The sequence below is a fragment of the Rhinatrema bivittatum genome, chromosome 6 (genome assembly GCF_901001135.1).
Source record: "Rhinatrema bivittatum chromosome 6, aRhiBiv1.1, whole genome shotgun sequence".
NCBI classification, from domain to species: Eukaryota; Metazoa; Chordata; class Amphibia; order Gymnophiona; family Rhinatrematidae; genus Rhinatrema; species Rhinatrema bivittatum.
This window is the reverse complement of record NC_042620.1, coordinates 68,230,355-68,243,900: the sequence shown is the minus strand read 5'-3', so window position 1 is coordinate 68,243,900 and position 13,546 is coordinate 68,230,355.

The window sequence follows — 13,546 nt, the reverse complement described above, 5'->3', positions numbered from 1 at the left end:
ATGAGAGAAAGAGAGGACATGTTTGTAAGCATGTGAATGAGTCTGTGTGTGAGAGAAAAAGACAGCATGTATTTATGTGATTGAAAGCCTGTGTGTGTGTGTAAGCGTGAAAAGATAGACAGCATGTGTGTAAATGTGTAATTAAGAGCCTATATAAGTGAGTGAGAAAAAACATGTATATGTGAGTACTGAGAGCATGTGTGTATAGGTGTGTCATTGAGAGCCAGTGTGAGAGAGAGCGCTGGTATGTGACTGAGAGAGGAGAAAGTTCCAAGCAAACCACCCCACCTCCTGCTAATTCAGAACAATCTCAGGACACCTGGATATCAAACGTTCCCAGGTATGCAGAGCAAAAAAATGTTTGTATCCTTATTATTTTTCATTACTGGGTCTTTGTGTCTGCTATTTTGAAATATTTTGTTTGTATCTGGAAATGTTTTATATGTGTTTTTAATTATTGGATATTCCACTCATTAGCTGTTTCGAAATATGTTCTTTTTGTTAGTACAGTTTTACTGCTGATGATTTTATATTTCTTGATTTGTTTTATAAGGATGGGTGATGTTTCTTTTTTCCTTTGTTACACTGCATACAGAGACTCTGGCTTGTTGCAGTTTCCAATTCATTTTTTTCTGTATGCTTCTTGTTATGCGTTTTGGTCTCTTTATTCTATGTTAGGTGAGGGACAGCACGTGATTCAGGTGAGGTTTTCTGCTGGCGTGTAGTTTCTGTGTAGGACTCTATAGCAGCCTGACTTGGTCCGTTTTCCTAATAGGAGATGTATTGGTGTCTTAAGGCCTGGTGTAATATTTTCAGAGACTTATTGTACTTTAAAAGTGTGATCTTACATAAAATGCACACATTTACTTATATTTAGTTTTAAACATATTGTATGGCTCTCATGGAATTACATTTTAAAATATGTGGCGTTTATGGCTCTCTCAGCCAAAAAGGTTCCTGACCCCTGCTCTAGACGTCTTCACAACTCAGTATCTTCTACTTCTATTCTTATTTCATGCTTTCTTGAATTGTATTAATGATTTACTTCCACTAGAAAAATCTGTGGGCATAACCATAATCTTGAAAATGTTTAAGGATGTTCTCAACAAATGTGCACAGATGCCTATAAGAGGGACTATATTCAGAACGTGTTTGCAAAATTTTGCGAGAAGTTTGTGGAGTGTGGCAGGAGATACAAAAAGAAAAGTAGAGAAAAGAAAAAAAAAGAGCAAGTGAGAGGTTTACTTTGATGCATTTTGTACTTCAGTTTTCTTTGTGATTATTTTATGTCTTTTTTAATATGTTGCATTTGTTTTATTCCTATTTGATTAGAGGCAGGAATAATGCTGTTGGTAATATGGAGTACAAGGACTGGTGATTTTTTCTTAGTCATTCCAGCTTTGCCATCAGAAGGCAAACACCACCACCAATGCACATGGCTGGTGCTGTTTCTGAGAAGGAAATAGGTACAGGGCTGAGTATGCAGACCCAGCCAGTGGAAATAATATAAGATGTGAAGGAAGAGGAAGAGGAGAAAACAGGACCAGGAAGAGCATGCTGACATTACTTTTCTGCACCTGCCATCCTGCTAAGTATGACAACATTGTGACAGTTGAGTATCAGAGACAACCATAAACTGAGTGGCAGCACCAGGCATTGGCACAGTGGTAGCATAAAGTAAGAGGAGTTCATAATGCAGCTTATATGTAAGAGTGCACAGTATTCAAGCACCATGCACAATGCAGATGCCCTATACCATGCACACACTATACCAGCACCATGCAGATGCCCATATTGGCATTTGAGGAGCTGGGGTCATTTGCTAAACTATTGGGGTACTACTTCAAAATGCAAAAATGTACTTGTATTAAACAACATCTGTGTTACATGCATATATGCAAGACTTGGCAGTAATAGTAGGCATGAAAATACAGCAATAGTAAAGATAATGGTGCTGACATTCAATCACGGAGCAGCTAATTAAAATAGTCGGATAAGTATATCCGGCCAACTTAAGAACAGCCCTATAGTGCGACCAGTGGCCAACTCTGAATATCAGCCAAATAACTTATGCACCTATCTTTGCTCTGCCCAGAAACGACTCCCACCTGCCCCTGGAATGACCCCCAACTTATGTGGCTAGAATTTAGCCACATATGGCTTTGAATATAACTGAGTCATTGAATATCAACTTCAATCTTTATACTGTATATAAGATAGTGTGGGCAGTGGACACTAGGCAGTCACTAAACAGGTAAGGGGCCAGGTCAGTTACATTGCCAAATTCCAAAAGTGTGTGGTAAAAGCGGCAGTCCCAAAATGATAATCACACACACTTATAACTGTTTACCTATTTCTGCATAAGATATATTTTCATTTAGCTATTTCTTCCCTACAAACCCATTCAGTGTCTGTGCATTACATAAAGCTCTGAGCAAGAATGCCTGATCCTTGTGATTACTCACCACTGACCAGTGGATCTACTATATCAGGCCATAGTGATGGAACATTTTAACAAATCACTATAAAAATATCTTCCGCACATATCCACACAGTGTTTGTATACTGAATAATGCAGTGAACAAGAATGTAGGTCTGTATAATGTGTGAACACTGCACCAATGGCAGCTCATGTGTACATTCAGCAGTATGATTGCACCACTAATAATACATTTAAACAGAGACACAAAACGATAATACAGAAGGATGATTCCAGGGTTTGATGGAAAAGTGGCAGAGAAGGGCATGAACAGGATGAGGTAATAGATGGGGAAGAGTGGAGAGAGTATCAGGTGGTGAAATAAGAGCAATAACAACAGCACTTGTTGTACCATCTACCCTTTCACATACAAGCTGCCTTTGGTGACCTCTGACCAAATTGCCACAGACAAAAAATGACAAGAGTTAAGCCTAATCAAAGCCTATCACTCAGTGACTGAAAATTTTATTTCTTCCTTCTATCCCAGCATAAAATGAGACTAGGCAAGTTAGGTCATGCCTATTTATAAGAGGTGGGCAGACACTGGTTATCTGGTGGATACCCATTGTCTAAAGTTGTTGATCAAAGAGAGGGCAACTTTCAAATAGCATGTGTAGCTGCAAACTGTGCAGGAGCTTTTAACCCATGTAGTTTACACAAATTGTCAAAGAGAAACTACCTGATTTCCCTATAGCTTTTAATAAGAAAATGAAGATTATAAATAACTGTGTTAGGATTAGTGGGTATGTGGGCCCTGGGCTGAGGTGAGAGATGGTACCACCCATGGGGAGGAGCCCCGTGAGCCTCACCGTTGGGAGGCGAGGTCTCAGCTGACGTCAGACACAGTTCAAGTCTAGAGTATTAAAGAGAGAGAGCAGCACTACCCGTGGAGCGGGGGGTGCCAGAGAAAGTCTCTCAGACACTGAGGTATCACTGGTCAGTGGAATGGGAGATATCCAAGGAGGATACCTCAGAATAGATGGTAATGGTCCGCAGAGCGGGGTACACCGATGAAGTCCTCTGTAGGGATGGTAATGGTCCACAAAGCGGGGTACACCGGAGAGGATCCTCGGTAGATATGGTAATGGTCCGCAGAGCGGGGTACACAGGAGAGGTCCTCAGTAGAGAAGGTAATGGTCCGCAGAGCGGAGTACTCATGGCTGGAGTAGTGATGGTTCCAGGGAAGCCCCAGGGAATGGGGAAGGCAGAAGTCCAAGGCATTAGGCCCTACAAGGAGTGGATAGCCAGAGATGAAGGAGAGGCCCCCGAGGAGCGGGTACCCTGGGCATCTCACGCCATGGAAGTAGAAGCTGGAATGAAGGGTCCTTCAGTGAGCGAAGCGGAATTAGCAAGAGGGAACTCATTGCCAAGTCATAGGTAGGCAGGGCCAGCCGGCTTAAATGTGCAGGAGGATTGATGTCATCCGGAGGGGACTCCCCCGAGGTTCCCACCATGATGTGCTTAAGACTGGCCCATGTGTGAGCGCATGCGCCTAAGTGATTCTGAAGGCAAAATGGCGGTCGGTGGTGTCCGTGCCACCCTGAGAGGCCTGGGAGTGGTAGGCAGGTCGGCGATGGCTGGTTGAGGCCGCAAGCCTTACCAATGGAGTCAGGGTTGTGAAGAAAGAGGTGAGCAACAGCAGTCACAGCTGTCTGCGACCGACGGGCAAAACAAACTGCATGCATGGGAGTAAGACCAGGACTGGATCAACATGTCCCATATATTTGGAGCCAGCTGGTAAACCTAGTCAGCAGTGGTTATGAAACTGCTCAGGCAGTGCTGCAAGTGCCTAACATTACATGCACACATTTCTCAGCTGTGGAATGAGGCTGTAAAATGGGAACTGTCATTGAAACCTTAAACTGTCTACCTGTACATTTAGGCTGTGCCTTTAAGCTTCAGAGCTAATTGAGATTTATAGCATTTTTAGAGCAGTTGCTCTCCATGCTCAAGGCCCAGCTGGGGTCCCATCACACCTATGGCACTATCTCACCCACAAGTGAGGGCTAGAATGGGGTCCGATGGGGAGGACTGCCAAGTGAAATGCCGCTAGCTAGGCCAAACTAGGTATACTATGTTAGCAGTCATACACAAACTCTTGTGCAACACATGCTTCTTTTAGTCTCACTATCAAGCAGAACACATAATGCCAGCCACATTTATTTGATGTTAACTTTACTTTGACTACTGTTTTTCAATACCATCTACTGCTCCGTTGTCAAGGGGAATCCTAAGTAGGCATATGCCTATTCTGTTACACACTGACCCAGACAGAAAAGCAGTGAAAGAAAGAAAGATGACAGAGAGGAGAGCAGCAGCAAACACTCTACTGGCCTCCCTTCCCTGGAAGGGGATTGGGTAGGTGAGGCCTAACTGGCAAAATAGCATTGTATAATGTTTTACCAAAGCTGGCTGCAACTCAGCATGGTGTACACGGCTTGTGTGGGTGCACATGGGGGATCCAGTGGTAAATCCGAAAGTATCTCCATTGGTACTCCATGGCATAGAGCGAGATTATGGAAGAACAGAGGAGCAGCACTATGTCTCCTACTTTGGGTAGGGCATGCATTAAAGCTCCATCCATTTTGTCCAAGCAGAGAAATCTACTTTTGTTAAATCAAAGGTATGTTCGATGACACAGCAATTAGAACAAAAGACCTCATTGTATTTCATTTCTGTCAGCGTGCTGGGAATGACAATGGGGGTGAGAAGCTACGCTCTGCAACTGTACCCAGAATCTCCTGTAGCAAAGACAGATTTAGGGCATCAACCTTAGCACAGTCACTTGCAGATCTGGCTGGCAAACCACAGCATGATATAAGACAGTAGAAGCTAGCCTGCAGCTAAGCCTGATCCTTAGAAGTCCCTTCCCTAAGTGCATGCCAAATTGTTCTGGGACAGTATATGTCCAGGACAGCAGTAGTCAAATCTTGCTCAGGTCTTCTGGGGATTCCAACAAATGTGTGCCAGGCCCTTACAACCAAGCTAAGGCTACTCGTGTGTAGCTGTTAGACAACCTTGAAGCAATATGGAAGAGCTGCCACACCTGTCCTAGCAGAAAAACCGCTCCCTCATGGTCTGATTTGGCAAGTCCTTGCCTGCTCTATGTCCTCCAGAGATACCAATTTGTAAGCCCTGACACAGGAAATGTGCCAGGCCCTCAAAATACACAGGCTACTTCTTCTGGTTTAGAAGTGTGATGGTCAAGACAAACAGTGCCTGACAAACTGGCTGACATATCACTAACAGGTCACATATGATCTGGCAGTACCAGCAGTGTAGACACTTCAAACTTGTGATTAACCACTGAGATTTCAACTGTTCCAAATGGGAGGATATGAACAGGCCACTTTTGAAAGTGAACACATAGAAAGTGTATAGTGCCTGCTCACACACCAAGTTTTATGGAAAGTGCATTGTTTGCCCTCACAAGATTAGCAGGCCTCTGCAGCATGGGGAGAAAAAGGTAGACCCTGGGGCAATGACCTGCAGATGTAAGTATATAAGCCACTTGTCATGTCAGCAATGCTGTTACAGCCCCCCCCCCCCCCCCCCCCCCCCCCCCCCATGTCCATGCCAGTTGCCACAAACACATAGCCAGAGATGGAATACAGAAAGAAGCATCTCTCTTACCTACAAGCCAACTGCCACCATAGAGGCCATCCTCAAACTTTTTACATGGTCCCGATTGCCTAAGTATAAAGGAATCATGCTCAGTTCTCAGGGACCTGGCCACCACTTCGAGGATGCGTATTCAAGCATCACAGACCACTTACACGTTGATGGAGTGAATGAGTTTTCTATTGTGGTACATTCCTCCCTGTCAGGGGGTGAGATGATGGCCATGAGAGTGCAGTCAATAGTTCCCAGAACATTGGGAAAATTTGCAAAGGCAGAAAAGCCTCTCTTCAAGTCCATCAAGACCTGTCTGCCCTGAAGAAAAGTTATATAGAGATTATTGTGGTCAGAGCAGCTGTTATGACCTGGTCCAGATAGTGGAAAAAAGTGGTTTGGGACATTCCCCCCATGAACCCTACTATCCTTTGGAAGGAGTCAGTTGCCATGAAATGCAGGGTGGCCAATAGTTTGGTGAGGCCAGGCTCAGCGTGTGACCTTTCTGTCACTGGATCCAGATCCTCTCGGATTTCTTCATATAATTCCAGGATCATGCCCAGCAATGATGCTCAGGGAATAAAGATGTGCTCCTTGTAGCTCCTAAGCCATGGCCACTTGTGTGCCAGGTGCTGTCTGGGCCCCAACCCGATGGGCTCAGCTTCCAGTGCAGAGACTTCCCTAGGAGGGCTTGGAACTGTCCTTGCTTTTTCTTGTGGTTGTTGTTGTTCCTCTTTTTGTCTGTGGAGTGTCTCCTGAAGCAACCAGTATCCCCCAACAGGTAAACTTGCCACAAACATTATGGGCTGGATTTTAAAAAGTTATGACAGATTTACGCTTGTAACCGGTCTTACGAGCGCCGGTCCTATTTTAAAAGGCCTGGTGACGCGCATAAAGCCCCGGGACGCGTGTAAGTCCCGGGGCTTTACTAAAGGGGTGGTCCGGGGGTGGGGCAGGGCAAGAGGCCTCTGATACAGCGGCCCGAGTGCGCAAGTTATAACATCGGGTGTACATGTGCACGTGCCAAGTAGTGTGCACACATGTACGCCCACATGCACCTTTTTAAAATCTACCCCTATGGGTTTAGGAAGCTAGGCCAGATATGAACAAGAGTAGTTAATGGCTCAGGAGGACCTGGTACATGTGTCTGATAGAATACCTCTTTTTATCGTGTGCAATAATCAATGCGATCTGCGATAATGGCCGCAGCAGCGCGATAAATGTTTTTCTCACCATACTGCAAAAAAAAGGTGTACTTATTTCTGGCGTTAAATCCCATGTTAGTGTGCATATTCGAATCTAATAGACTCTAATTTCCATAAAATCTGCCCAAACTTCTCCCACTAGAATACTCAATGTTGAATTTGCATACACGTTTGCATTGTGTTATTTATTGCATGCGTTAGATCGATATTCAATGCTTAAGGGTATTATTGTGTGCATTAAGGCCGTAACACAAATTGATAAATGGCCCGGTAAGTTTGCTGGATAACTTATCCATATATGATATTCAGAGTTAGCTGGATATCTATCTGGCTAACGGCCTCATTTTCCATAGGGATCGCACGCGATAAGGGACGTTTCGCACGCGAAAAGTCCCTTATCGCGTGCGATACCAGAATGGGGGCAGAGTCGGCCCCAGAAGAGGAGTCGGGGCGTCACCGGGGCCGACTCCGTGAAGACGCCGCAGACGATGAAAAGGTAAGGCCCTTTTCGCATCTGAGTTCGCGCCCAATAGCTACACATTCTATTAGAGGTGTGCATCCGTTTTCCACGTATTTGTAATCCGCAACTTATTTTTTGCTATCTGTTAAATACGTGGGGAGGCGAAACGCATCGCGACTCCCCACGTATTAAACAGATTTCTGTTTAATTCAGCCTAAATAAAAATTTAAACCCCCCCACCCTCCTGACCCCCCCAAGACTCACCAAAACTCCCTGGTGGTCCAGCGGTGGGGTCCGGGAACTCACTCACACTCTCGGTGCTAGTTTCATCATGAGGCCGATAGCCTTTGTCACAGTGGCTACCGGTGCCATTGGTCAGCCACTGTCACATGGCCATCGGCACCATCTTGTGCTCCTACCATGTGACAGGGGCTGACCAATGGCACCGGTAGCCCCTGTGACATGGTATGGGCAAAGGCTATCGGCGCCATTTTGAGTCCTGGCATCGGACGGCAGGTCACTCCGGGTCCCCCATTGGACCCACAGGGACTTTTGGCCAGCTTGGGGGGGCCTCCTGACCCCCACAAGACTTGCCAAAAGTCCAGCGGGGGTCCGGGAGCGACCTCCTTTCACGCCGGCCTTCCGATCCCAATACTCAAAATGGTGCCGATCGCCGCCATTTTGAGACTCAAAATCGCCATCCCGTCAATACTCAAAATGGCGCCGATCGCCGTCATAGTGAGGGCAAAGGCGATCGGCGCCATTTTGAGACTCAAAATCGCCATCCCGCCAATACTCAAAATGACGGCGATCGGCGCCATGATGAAACTAGCTCCGAGGGTCTGAGTGAGTTCCCGGACCCCACCGCTGAACCACCAGGGAGTTTTGGTAAGTCCTGGGGGGGTCAGGAGGGTGGGGGGTTACAGTTAATTTAGTAGTAACGTATTTACAGATCGACAACTTATTGAATTCTCCATACTTCCGCATGAAACGGAATTGACCCCCCACGAATACGGATCACGTACGCAACAAAACCTTTTTGCCTGCAAATCCCTACCTTCTATGGTGGCGCTATTGGGTGCAAAACCGGCAGCGATCGCACTGCGATGGTGCGATCACTGCCGGCTAGCGCAGCCCCCCCCCCCCCCCCCCCCCGTTTCGGCCCCCTGCCCCTCATTCCCTATAATATCGCAGGCCTGCGATACTTTAGAAAATGAGGCCCTAAGTCTGGTTACTTGGCAGCAGTCCTAAGATAGCCAGCTAGGTTTATCTGATAAACTAGGACTTTATCCGACCATATACTCTGCTGAATATCATGACACTTTTTCAGCTTAAGTTTAGCTAGATAAATTGTCCTCTTGTTGTGCTGCTGAATATTGACATCCTAATGTCACCAAAAACTTTCATTCATATTTCATATATAAACATTCATGAAATCCAGGTTTTCACAGTAAAATGCAATACCTTTTACTCAAAAGGTTACATCGTACATTTTCCTGACATGTTTAAGTATTAATTCATGAACTTTGTTACTTTGGATTCATTTTCCACTGATTTATGCACTGATGGCTTTCTATTGATTATTTACTATTGATTATTTATAGAAAAGCACCCTGGGCAAGGCACTATATTACATAAAAAAATTCTAGGTTAGTCAGCGAGGGTATAAGGGTTAGTGCTAAAAGGGTAAAATGGAGGCTGTTTAACTAGAGGGGTTAGGAAATCCTTTCCTTTGCCTGGGCAAACTGGGAATGAACTGGGGAAACTGGTAATTGCATCAGCATGCGTCTACTAAAATCCCCCCACTTACACAGTAAGGGCGGCATTTGCGCACTCATGAGTGCGTCCATATAAAATTGTGTGCACGTGTATGCACGTACAGTCTATTTTATACCATGCATGCATATACGCTCATGCATTATAATATGGCTGCATCATATAGAAATGAAATGAAACATAGAAATGACGGCAGAAGACTAAACGGTCCATCCAGTCTGTCCAGCAAGTTTCGCACTTTTTTTTTTCTCTCATACTTATCTGTTACTCTTGGCTCTTAGGGCCTCATTTTCCATGCTGCTTGCACGCAATAAGGGACCTTTCGCATGCGATACCAGTATGGGGGCGGAGTTGGGGCAGAGTCGGCCCCGGAAGAGGAGGAGTCGGGGTGTCACCGGGGACGACTCTGCGCTGACGCCGCGGACAGCGAAAAGGTAACTGCCTTTTCGCGTCAGCTTTCGCTCCCAATAGCTACATCTCCTATGGTGGCGCTATTGGGTGCGAAACCGGCAGCGATCGCATCACGATGGTGCGATCACTGCCGGCTAGTGCAAGCCCTCTCCCCCGTTTCTGCCCCCCGCCCCTCATCTTCTAAAGTATTGCAGGCCTGTGATACTTTAGAAAATGAGGCCCTTAGTAAACTTTTGGTTCTATTTCCCTTTCACCGCCACCATTAATGAGAGAGCAATGTTGGAACTGCATCTAAGTGAAATATCTAGCTTTGGCATGAACCAGCATACGCGTATGCATTTATGTCCGTGCGCCGGAATCAAAGTTACTGTCACTCTCTAATGTGCATGTTTAATAAGATATGCATAATTCTATTGTGCAATATATACACATTTATAAGATTACATGCAAAACATGCAATGCATTGAAACCACTAATATCAATGAACTGAAGATTGCTATTATATCCACCAATTTTAAATATACATGTATGTATATTTTACACAAGAATGTAAACTAGAGCATACTCATGGAAGTCCAGATTTACATGTGTAATTCGGCTAATTTTGAAATATGTGTGCGTGTCGAGGAAATTAACCAGTTTACTAATTAGTCCACCAGTTCATCCAATCCTTTTCCAGGTCATCTTGGTTCTTCAGCCTGAACCCCCATCCCATCCACACAGACCTCCCACTCTGTCAGTACTACACAATAATAAACGTTTAATATCATTTACATCGGATAATTAGCAGGTGTAAAATATATGAATAAATTGGAAAATGTTTGCATGTGTCTTTTAAAATAGCACCTTACCACATAATTGTTGACCCCCATCCCAGAATGCCTCTATACCAGATATTTTTAGATGTGTATATTTGCATGTGAAAGTGAACATATGCGTGGATTTTTTACTTTAATAAAATACAGAATATGTGATTAGAGGTTACTTACAAAAGTATATGTTATATTTTGAACGCACAACATTTTGAAAAATCATCTTTAATGTACAATATGCTAAACTATCAAAACTATAGTAAACCAAATCTCCCTTCTCAAAGAAAAGCAGAGGATAAAAATCCTATCGCCCCCTGTATGACAATACTCTCTCCCTCTCTGCTACTTCCTATGTACAAGCCAAAATTATTTGTATTAAATTAAAAATACACTGGAAAATAGTTTAGATGAAAGGTACTATAGCAAAATATTATTATCATTTTGTCTGTAGTTTTACTTTTAATATTATTCCAATAATAACTAACAATATTCATCAATTGCTTACCATGAAAAAATAATCTACTGTGAAGATACTTTGTTACATACTTAATATCATGTATTTAAGAGACCCTCAGTATCAAAACTTTAAATAAGTCCACCTTAAAATTGTAAGTTTTTATATAAGGAGGTTCATCAATATCTAGACAGCCATGCAGGCAGCTAGGAGGCCAGTCCATTAATGAAATGTTAATGACTGAATTAGACCTGTAATAACTGAAGTAGGATACACTGCTGTGAGTCCATTAGCATCAGCATATCCTGCTGAGGAACAAGTAAACACAACAAACAATGAGAGAAAACTTCCTGGGATGAAGAGTTTTTACTATTAAGCAGGTATTAAACACTCAGTCAAATGTATCTTCCTAGCTCTTTCCCTTGTTCTTCAATCTTTTTTCTATTCCTTAACTTTTTTCTTTCATAGTTACATAGCAAATGGTGATAGAAAAAGACCCCGCAGTCCTCAAGTCTGCCCAGTTATTCCATCCATTCTACTAAAGATACATTCCAGATACAGCTACAGTGACAACCTCCATATATTTTTCTTATCCAAAAAATTCATTTTGTCTTCCTCCTTGCTACTCCATAATGTTGGTTAGAAGAGCATGCAAGATCCACAAAAATAATTTTTAAAAGTCTTTTGACATATTCCCTGCTGCTAGAATGGCAGAGGAATAGAATTAGTCTGTAATACATGATCTAATATTTAAATAACATGCACATTGCCGGAACTTTTGTCTTCATCCAGCTACATTCCAACCTCTACAGGTTATCTCATGTCTGCTTCTCAAAGAGTCACTGCATTCAATAATGATTTAATTTCCTGGTTTTGGCTAACAGCAAGATCTCCAATTGATAAATTTTCAGAAAAAAATTTAATTTTCTTTCTAACACTGAAGAAAAAAAGATCTTCTGGGATGATCTACCTGAGACTATTGACCTGTCCTTTTCTCCTGCACACTGTAGAACAATGCAGTATTCTGCCGCCCATCTCCCATCTCACACATGCACCACCATCATCTAGAATAGATGTTAGCCTAGAATTTCATTTACTCAAATGAAATTTAAATAACCTTTAGAATGAATTGAATCACATTTAAGAACCAGAAGCATGTGGCCCCCATGCACAGGTACCTGTTGTAATAGGGTGAGCCCTCAATGCCACCCTCATTCCCCCTAGCCTTCTGACTCACCAGATCTGTGAAGAGATGGGACCGCTCAAACCTATCATCTTTTGTTCTCCTATGCATGCAGCTACAGCATGGGTAGGCCAAGAGGAAAAAGGGGAGTGTCTTGATCCTCTTTATTTGATGTCTTCTATGTTCTGGCCATGTGGATCTGATTGTATGACTGGACATTCACTTCCTAGTTTCATCCCAGTTAGCTATTTGACTCTCTAGTGCTGCTTTGCACCTATAGGCATCCATTGAAACCCAAAGGATCGACTGGCATCAGGTACCAACATGAAACATAGAGAGTTTGTGTACAAGATTTAAAAGGGGAAGCAACCTTCTATTATCCCCTTTTGCCTGCTATCTTCTCATCCATGATCCAAGACCAATCAGCCTGGAGGAAGGACCCATATCTTGTTGAAGGTACTTCTGGGTCTGGTAACATAGTCAGGACTGCCAATGCTTACATGGCAATCGAACCACCTATGTGAGCATCACTTTCTGAAACACTGAGCTCAGACCCTGATGAGAAAGTTTAAATTTACTGCGGTGTTCAAGTGAGCCTTAGAGACTGCTGGGCTCAAGAGCAAGTGCTGTGCACACATCCTTTTATAATAGGGTCTGCCTGCATCAGGCTACACTGATCACTGATAGATAACCTACGCCACCTATGTCTGAAGAGTTGACAGTACCTCTAGAGCAGTGACATATAATTGATCATGTTCTTCTTATATTCTCTCTCATAGAACAAGACTTGGTATGTATAATTGCCAAATCCTTTGTTTGCCAACCAGAAGGTTGCCAGAGTGCAGGAGGCACCATGGAACAGCCTTATTATCCACTGGTGTGGCAGAGTAAGGATGATCTGGGAACATCTGAGGCTCTGTTTTAAAAGGACGGAAGGAATAGGCACATACACAGCCATTCTAATTATACATTTGGGAGGCAATGATATTGTTTGAACTTCATGTTGGACAGTTGTGGAGATAGACAACAGAGATGAAGCCATAGCTTTAAAGGGAGTGGGGATCACTTTCCATGCCCATTGGCTACATTGAGCTCACTGGGCTCAGGGATGACTCTATAGCAGAATGCTCAAGTTATGGGTCTAAGGATGGGGG